This window comes from Podarcis bocagei (genome assembly GCF_964188305.1).
Source record: "Podarcis bocagei genome assembly, chromosome: 1".
Classification (NCBI taxonomy): domain Eukaryota; kingdom Metazoa; phylum Chordata; class Lepidosauria; order Squamata; family Lacertidae; genus Podarcis; species Podarcis bocagei.
The window spans coordinates 28,268,690-28,279,023 of record NC_138125.1 but is presented as its reverse complement, the minus strand read 5'-3'; positions in this window follow the sequence as shown (position 1 = coordinate 28,279,023).

Genomic DNA, 10,334 nt, shown 5'->3' with positions numbered 1-10,334 from the left:
CTATAGATGGGCAGGGTATAACAATAACAATAACAATAATTGCTTACATTAGGTGTTAGCAAGTATTTTTGTTATGACTTTAGGGGGAAATGGCATTGGGCAGGATTAGCATCGTTAAGCAGGAGGCAGGATTTACTAAGGGCATGCCCTAAGCTTTGGTTAGGGCCTCTGTCAGGCAGGAGTCTCTCCTTCCCTTGTCACCCAGATGCTTGGCTTTCACCACAACAGGCTGGCTGACTCCATAATAGGCTTTGGGTACTTCCCAAGCCTGAGTGGAGTGCCATTCCATCAGCAACGGCTGAATGGAATGAGGAACTGATCTTGCTCTACCACCCTGCTAACCCTGCTTCTGTTATCCAGGAAATCTGGCCTGATTATCACCCAACACTGGTGTCTGTTTACGTTATTTCCACCACACACATGAGCCCCAAAATGCACCTGCCAGGGCGATCAGTTTACAGTGCTGTTGTTTTTTTCAAGGAAGTATTTATGGGGACTTCTTAGCATTTTTGTGCAAATTTCTCCCAAGATACACTTTTTTTTTTGCAAAGAAAGTTTTCCTTATATAATGCATGTTTATGTGTCATCTTTACAAATATTTGCACTTCTCCATATTTTTTCCAATCCTAAATTCATTTCTCCACATTTCTACATCAGATTAATTTTTTAAAACAGCAGCATTTTAGTGTGAATTTCTCCTAATATACACATATTTGTACGCAATTTTGCTTTATTTACACACTTTTGCAAAACCATTTTCTCCAACAAAGGCCTTTCTGTATGTCATGTTCACAAATATATGCATTTTTATGCACACTTTACCCTAGAATATGCATATTTGGGCACATTAATTGGCTGGCGCAATTTGGAGAAGTGCAAATCACAAAGGATGGCTGTGATTCGGTTCCTGTATTGTATTTGAAAATTTGAATTAGGTTGGTTCACTTTTAAATGTTAGCTGAGTTGACTCTCTCTCCCACTGCTGCTCCCCAATAGCCACAATTCAAGATAAATGCAACAAGAGATATCAGCAAACATGTCCAAACAAGACCACTTTCCTTTCCTTTCCAGGTGCAACTAGTTCAATATGTTGGATGTACGTGACTGATAGAGTAACTATTTCCTGGGAGCTGAAAAGGAGGGGCACAGCTGAGGTTATGATGAATGTTTGAGTCATATTCTCTGGGTAAAATAACCTCCATTAGGGGAAGATAAAAAATAATTAAATAAAATTAAGGTCTTTCTCGCTCGCTCTTTCTTTGAAAAGGTCAGCTTGAAGACACAGCGGAGCAAGTCACCCTTTGAACCCATTTGTGTTTCACATGGCAGATGCATTATGAAGCCTGAAACATTTATTATGGTGGTCTCCCAGTCAACGCCAAAGATGATAAATGGGAGTGCAGCGGTAGCTTATGGGAAATTTTGAGTATAGATCAGCAGCCTCCTGGGGCATAAGGGTAAGAGAGCCTGCACTTTGCAGCCACCTGCTGTAAGCAGGTTCTCAACCCAGAGTAATGGGAGGGGGCAATGAATGAGCGATTAAGATGCAAGATCATAACCACAGGTCATCTACCAATGTGTGTAAGAAAGCCTTGGTGGCATCTTTGTCTAGGCAAAGGTGAGCCTTGCAGCAGATAAATGAAGGCAGGGCACATCTAGAATCTTGTGAGGTTGGTAGTGGTTGCAGAAGGGTTAAGCACCTTTTTTACTGCTACCTAGTTCACCCTTTCCCAAAAGCGACTTGGTGCATAATAAGGGCAATTAGGGTTTCTTTTATTGCATTTCTTTCAAAAAGTAAGGCAAGGACAGAAATCACCTTTAATTCCTGGTGAGCACTTGGAGCCACAAGTTCACAGGGTTTGTGTTGGTGAGGGTTAAGTGCACCCTTCTGAATGGCTGCCCAGCGAGGATGTGAAATAACAGAAACCCCCTCAGCTCACCTTAATGGTAAGTTGTCCTTGATAGGCTCACATAAGCTCACACCCGAGGAGAAACAGGATGTATAACCTCCCATCGCAGATATGGTTGGCCCACAGATAGTCAATGCTCACTCCTTGTTCTAACATCTATTGATTTGTTAACAATTTAACCATATTTGTCTTACGTCTTTATTGTCGGTGTCAGGGCCATGCGTACACATCATGGCTTGTATCCAAAGCAGCACTAAGTAACTGTCCCATCAGCAGAAGGGTGTATGTTTCCATGGTGAGACTTTCCCTCTCCTGCCCTAAACCTGTTCTGTATTTACTCCCAACCTCCTGCAGCAGATTTGGGATGTGTTTAGAGTGTGTGTGAGGGGAAGTCTCATTGTGCAAGCATAAATGCTTATTTCTACATTTTATTTGAGCCAGTGTTCGGCCCTTAGCGGTGGAGATTGGGTTAGGAAGGCTGTTTTGTTTTTTGCTGAATTCAGCTCTCCTTCTTTTTTATTTTTTTCAGCAACTCGCTAATTTGTTCCCCTTTGAAATACTCTGAAGTGTTTGTAAAGCTATTCTATTAGCCTAGGATTCTGTCTCCTCTTCTGTTCCAGCAATTTGAAACTTCAATGCTGGTGTGCGTAGGTGACAATTTTATTAAACAAAAAGAAGAAGAAAGAGTAGGGGAGGATGGAAAAGCCTAAGCACAGATATAGATAAAAGATGCTAAGAGAGAGAGGGAAATAGGCAAACAGACAGGAAAGCTGTTATGTTTGTTGACAAGTTTATATAGAAGATCAAATGTTCTTTTGAGTATTTGGTGCTGTCACTCCTGCCCCTCCATTCTCATCACCTCTAGTAACATTTGAGGATTTACTTGACTAGATGCACAACTGACATTCCCTCGGTGAGAAGGCAGATGACAGAAAAGATATATAGTAAGGGTACACACAGGTTTCCAGCATCTTTGGGTGAAATCAGTTCAGAAGTCTTTCAACTATCATTATATTGCCTTTTTAAAAATAAACAAATAAGACAAAGACAGTAGAGATGCAGTTCATAAAATACAAAAGCCCTGGTGCCCAGTGCAGTTGAAATGTCTAGTTTTCTTGCTATTGTAACTTTTGATCTCCTGGAAGACAGCAGAAATCAAGCAGACCTGGGACCGCAAAGACAAATATAGGAGCCACAGATTGTGTGTTCAGTTTGGTATATGGGATGAGCCAAATGAAGATGGTTAAATTTATTTTTAGCTGCCAGATCATTTATCAGAAGAAAATGGAAATATTTAGGGGGATTAAATAAAGATTTATATCACTGTCAATCTGGTCCAAAGCTATACAGACAACTATGTGCAACTCATGGTTGTTAAAAAAGAATATCTGATGTCAGGATGGGGCCAAAAATATGTCCCCCACTCTAGACAGACATGCCTTCAGATGTTTTCTAAAGGTTGTGTTGTTACTTATGGTTAACTAACTAGTTGGAAAAACAAAGAAGCCATGCTTGCCCCTTTGTTTTCAGAAGATACATCCAAGATGACCTTGTACCTTGAAGTCCTGAGAAAGTGTAAGGAGGAAGTTGCAAATGTTCTAAACTTCAAAGGACAGAGATCAGACAGCATAGAAATACAGGTAAGGGATCATCTGGGAATCTGGAGGTCTAAACCCCAGGCAATTCCCTCCTGGTAAATTGAGTTGCACCCAAATTTCCAACAGAACTGAGGTGTCATAGTATCCTTTTTTTAAAAAAAAAAACCCCAACAAATTCAATAAAAAGCTTTTCAACCTTGCTATGAATCTTGACATAGCTCTCCAAGTAAATTCCTTTGCTCTCCCTTCTGTAAAAATATGACACATTGTTAGAATAACAGCCTAACTCATATTTTGTGACCATTAGTTTAATTTTCAATAAACTTAGACTTACTGGTCATGAATTGTGTAAATCAAGTGAATTATTCAAATAAAATTCCCACAATGCTATCTCAGCATTTTCTTCATCTGAATAATTGTTTTCCTTCATCTGAATAATTGTTTTCAATTACAAACAAGTATGTGTACAAAAGTAATTGCTATTCATAATATTTTATTCCTTATCCTTCTTTTTAATAATCCCCAGATAGCCAGAGGGTAATGCGAGTTTGACAAGAATTATTACACTTCTAATTGTTAGGTTTTTGTCTTGTAACACAGCTTCTTACAGCAGCTGAGCAGAATTAAAGACAATTTGAACAAAGGATGAACCTGTTTATCTTAAGAAAAACAAAACCCTCCCGAGTGATAAGGAAATTAACTGAAAAAGAGAGAAAGCTAAAAGTAATTCAAATTAATATATGTATTAAAAGTTTTAAAAAGAATATAGAGTAACTTGCTTATGTGATATTAATGGGTGTGACTTCCAGATGGTTGACATCTGTCTGTCTTTGGTGACCATGGAAGGGGTTACCTTCGGGGGTGAAGTCAAACAGTGCCTGCTGTGGCTGTAGAGACCAATATGGGAGATACATGTTTTGTTGCAGCTGAGGCAACTGAAGGTGTCTGCTTGTGCTGATGCAAGTATACCATGATATTTCTTCTTTCTGTACTCCTCCCATTCTGTGGTGCTGTTTTAAAACCAGCTCAGTGTCATAAAAACTAGACATAGGAGATCATTTGGCTTTTATTGACTTACTGTTTTGCAGGTGGGGTTCAATTCTATACCCACAGATTTAGATTTGAACAATGAAAGTGGATTTGGTGCTCCTGTACAACAACTCCACCCATCTCCCCAAAATCAGACTTCTTGCAGTAAGGAAAGTGACATGAAAGTGCACTGGAAAGTATGGGATAACAATCGCCTGACACGATGCCTTCCAACATTCACACCAACGAATCAGAGTGACTGCTCAATGAACAGCGGGTATCATATAACCTCTGTGCAAACTTTGTCAGAGCAAATGCCTAGTGGTGCTTTCCCCTAGAGAAAAACAGTTGATGGCAGCAGGAGGGTTCAGGTGTTGCAGTCTGTGAGGGATGATTAACTCTCATCCCACCTGCTGCTTCTCCACTTAAATCTTCCCTGAACAGCTCCCTCAGGGAGTTCCAGCAATAGCTTGGTGGGGAAAGGATTGAGACCCTTTCTGGCCCATTGCATCTCTGCTCCAAATTGCTCCTCTTAAATTTAGGGAAAGCAACCATTGTGCTTTTTGTTCGGCACACGTGAGTGTAACATGCAATCTTTTTACACATGCTCAATAAATACATGGAATAAGGAAGAGTGAGGCCATATTGCTGCAGTGTTGTAGTCAACTCTGCTGACCTCATCACATTGATACACACACACACACAGTGGTACCTCAGGTTACATACGCTTCAGGTTACATACGCTTCAGGTTACAGATTCCGCTAACCAAGAAATAGTGCTTCAGGTTAAGAACTTTGCTTCAGGATGAGAACAGAAATCGTGCTCTGGCGGCAGCAGGAGGCCCCATTAGCTAAAGTGGTACTTCAGGTTAAGAACAGTTTCAGGTTAAGAACGGACCTCCGGAATGAATTAAATACTTAACCCAAGGTACCACTGTATACTCGTTCAGCATGATGCCTACAAGGGACACCTACTCACATACAGAACCATGAGATTGAGGCTTGAATCCAAAGTAGTGCTAAGTCTCTCATTCCATTAGTTCGAGGATTTAACCTTGCTCAGCATAACTTGTTCCCCAGAACAGTTCTGGGTTTCCACCCCACCCCCCTGGAGCAGTTATGGGAAGGGTGTGGGGTGCACACAGTGGGGTGAGCAGATGGGAACAAGTTCCATTGCACAAGCATAAATCCTTGCACTAACAGAACAGCAGCAATGAATGAGACTGCTGCACAATCATGGGTCCTAGTTGCGTGGAGCACCAAAAGGAAAGATGAACCAATTTAAGGAACAGCTGGTCTAGGGGTTACAGTGGACAGAAAGCAGACCATGCATTCACTACATTATGATGATAAAGCTCCCAGATGTTGTTTTCAGTTTCTTGCAACAGGACTGTAATTTTCAGAAATTCATGACAAAAGTAGTGTTATGAGTTGGGGGCTTGTTATGTACTGAAATTCTCACCCTGGGCCAGCAGGGGGATACTGTAGATAGTTTTCACTCAGGTCCACATATGCAAATAAGGAATTGAAAGTGACGTTCAGTGATTGGATAGTTACAGAAAGCTGTTACTGTTGCTTTGTAGTTGAGCTCTATATAAGCAGATTGGCTGAACCCTTCAGTTCAGTTCAGTTCTGGCCTGTGAATAAACAAGAGCTGTCTGAAGAATCGCTGTGTCATCTGATATGTTCACCCACAACTTAACAGGGCTGGCAGGCGCAGTTGAACTGTATGCCTGAGGCCCTTTCTAATTCCTCAATGCAGCATGAATTCAGTTCCTGGAATAGCCAGGCTAGCTTCCTGGTGAGGTAATCCCCGTCTCAGTATGGGCTATTAAGGTAACAAAGGAAGTGACTCTGTGCCACATCGCAAATGGTTGGGCCCCACTCCCTCAACTCGCTGGTAGTTAGAAAGACAAAGGCCAGAGTTGAGAATTGAGTTATGTGAGCTAGAAGCTGCAAGTTCGGCAGCTGGCAGAGATAGAGCCACGCTTGATTTCTGCGGCTATGAGATAAAAAGACCCTCTTGGGGTGGGTTAATGCTGTGAACCTGGCCATTGTAGGCTTAGCTTGTATATATGTGGTGTCAATAAACCACAGTCTCTGCTGTCCCTCATTCTGAAAATACTAGACTCTAGGTAAGTGCCTGGAACCCCTGGAATCTTGCATCGCATGGAGATTGGGTTGGCATGAAACAGTATTATTACAAACCAAGCACAAAAAAGGAAAGATAGCATGGACATACAAATACACCGAAATAGGGATGACATGGGTCAACTGGTCCAAAAGAGATTTCAGCTGTATCTTCCTGACAACTCCACTACTACACACTGCAGTGAACTGTACAAACTTATTCCTAATGTTCTTAGCTGTCACTGCAAACACAGAAAGTCTGTCGGTAACAGAACTAGTTGCATTTGCGAGAAACTGAGAACCTTTTGAAAGTTGGTAAACCCGCATAGACTAGTAAAGAACTCTGACAGGAAGCAAACTGGGGGTGCTATGCAATAAAAAGCATAAAACATGGTAGACAATATCCTCAATGGCTTTTTGGCTGCTCCCTTATATGGAAACATAAATTTGTTTCGGTGAATCTGCCATCCAAGACAGCTGAGAGCATTGTCTAGAGAAAAGCAATCCTGTAAATGCTTTCCTCAAAGCACAATATGTAATCTCCTGAAAGTGCCTTTGCTGGGAATGGCCCATCTTTAGAATACTCTCCCCCTGGAAATTAGGGTCTGACAAATTGTTCTTTTATTCAACCACACCGATGCTGTGCATTTAAAGCACTCTGAAACCACTTGAAAAAGTCATAGCCTCCCTCCAAGAATTTTGAGAATATGTTAAGGATGCTGAGAGTTGCTAGGAGACTCTTATTCCCCTCCTAGTGCTATAATTCCCATAGTTCTGGGAGAAGAGGGATTACTTGTGAAGCCAGTCTGGAAACTGTAGCAAAATAGGGAGCAGAATAGGCATCTCCTAACTTTCAGCACCCTTACGCACCTGAGGAGAATTTCACAAGGCTGTTCGTACACAGTTCTATTTCTCAGCCCTGTTACCCTCAAAAAGCTAACATTCCCAAGATGAAATAAATAAAAAAATAGCATGCACACGAAAGCTTATACCCAGAACAAACTTAGTGGGGTCTCTAAGATGCTTAAAAAAATATATTATTGATTTCTACTGCGTCAGACCAACATGACTACCTACCATTCTCGAATGGTTTAACAATCAATCTCCCTTCATGGGGAACTCTGGCGATTACAGCTCCATGAGGAGAATGGGGACCTCCTAACAGCTCTTGGCACCCTCAACAAACTACAGCTCCCAGAATTCTTGGGGGGAGGCCATGATGCTTTAAAGTGGTACGGTACTCCTTCAATGAATGGTGTGAATGGGCTAGCATTATTGGATATTGTTCCTGTTGGGAAGAACAGCATGGGAATGCGATTTAGAATGGGAGCCTTCTGCCATTCCAGTCCCATAATGTGCAGTTTCACTCTAAGGTGTAAGTGAATGGGCCAGGGAAGTAATTTCCACACATACAGTTATTAAGTAAGTGCTTGGCTACACGTTTTAAAACAGTATCAGAAGATGGGCAGCTGTGGCCTCTTGTAATATAACAGGAATTTGGTCTCAGTTATGTAATGCAAGGACGTGCCCTGACTTTGCTAAATGGGTGCCCTTGCTGCTTGCTGTATGGAGTCTGTCAAGAGGAGCTGTTCTTGTTCAAGATAGCGCTAATGTAATGTGATGACTCTACCCTTCATTGTACATTAACACTTTGAAGATGAAGTGGAGTGCTGTGTCTTTTAGGAGAGTGGAACACTCTGGCTGCACATGCCAAAGACGGTATTGCTGGGAGCTGCGAAAGGCAATTTTGACTCGGCGCGATCCCTGCTGCTTTAGCCCTAGGCCTCTGCTGTGTGCGATACTGGTTTGTGTCAGATCGGAACGGTGGGGGAGGTGGAGTTAAAAAGCCAATTCCAAAACACTTGGTTGCAGCTAAGACTGCTTAAGACAGTCACCATCCATTTGCTTCAAGGGCGGGGACTTCATGGTTTGAGAAAGTAGCTTCTTATCTCATGCACACATGGCCTGCATTCCCTGCTGGACCACCAGCATCCTTCTAATCCTGACGGATAAACAGTCGTTTCTCCTTATTTTGTTTTGGAAGGGCTGGAGAGAAAGGAGAGGGGATTAGTAACAGCTCTTCAAAGCCACCATTGGTTCCTTCTATGTAAAGGTCTGAGAACTATACATTATGCTAAAGATGAGAAAGCTGCTGGAAACAGTATCTCCATCTGTTCTCCCCATAACATGTATAACAACCCAGGGCCGTCTTTAGCAAATGCGGCGCCGAGGTGCAAATATCCGCCCAGCGCCCCCCAATTACCACGGATAGTGTGGGGGTGGCCATAGCTGCCACTGCCAGCCATCTGGGGGGCACAACTCTCCCCCATGCCGCTGCGGGAGAGCGATCCCTGCAGAGGCTTGGGAGGGAAGCTGCACACCCACCAGCCTTACGGTTGGCGGGGCACAGCTGGCAGGCGTGCAGGAAAAGGGGAGACCACCAGCAAAGCCGTGCAGCTCCCCCACTTGCTGGGGCACCCCTGAGAGGCCGGCACCCTGGCGCGAAGCACCACTAAGCCCTATGGGAAAGACGGCTCTGTAACAACCTTTCCCAACCTGGTGGACCTCCACAGGATTTTGGACTACGTCTCTCATACGTCATCCCCTTGCTTATAGAAGTTGTAGTCCAAAACCTCTGGAGGGCACTAGGTTGGGGAAGTCTAGTTTATAAGGCTTTTGTTCTTACACAGATAGCAGAGACTTTGGTCCACACCAGAATCATCTACCCAATTCCACCTTGTGGGGAGATGCTCTATGTTCATAGGGCTGCAGGGGACTCAAGCATCTGGCTCCATACATAACAACAAAAGAAGAGTCTGCTGGATCAGGCCAATGGCCCATCTAGTCCAGCATCCTGATCTCACAGGGGCCACCCAGAGGCTTATAGGAAACAGACAAACAGGTCCCAAGCACAACTGCATGCCCCCAACCCCTCTGGTGGTTCCCAGCAACTGCCTCCGACCATGGAGGCAGAGCAAAGACGTCATGGCCAATAGCTATTAGCCTACATGTTTCTGCATGCTTTAAATGCATAATGGGTCTGCATGAAATGTCTGAATTGGGTGAGCCATCAAATTCCTTGCACTGGAGGGTAGGGGGAGAACCAGATATTATTTTTAGACTGCTTTTCCGCTCACAGGCTTAAAAGTGGTTTAAGTTGAAAGCACATAAAATACAATCTCAAAACAAAACAACAAAACAACCCTAGTCCAAAGCTGGGTGTTTGTTTGTTTTTTTAATGCCTAATTGCCCTCTTTTAGGATACTGTCCAATAATCCTGCCCACTGTCATGAGTCATTTCAGTCTGACCAAATGAAGCTCTGAGAACAAGTGCTCTGAGGTAAATGCTGCAAGAATGGGAGACCTTAGAATTACTGGGAAATCTTCCTTTTATGATACATTTGGTAATTGCAAGCCTGCTTTAGGCTTAAATTTATATCTCCTTGTGTTATTATCTATATAACATCAACCTGTCATTGTGTGTGCTCCGGGGGGGGGGGGGTTCTACCAGCCCGTCACAGTGTACTCCATGCCATTTGAGTGTACGTATCAATTATTTCCTGCTGTGATACCAATGATTTTTTCTCTGTCCTAACCTGGATACCTTAGAGTCAACGCATTAGGGGTTTAACTGTGGGGATTTCACTTGTGCTCCTCTCCAGAGGAG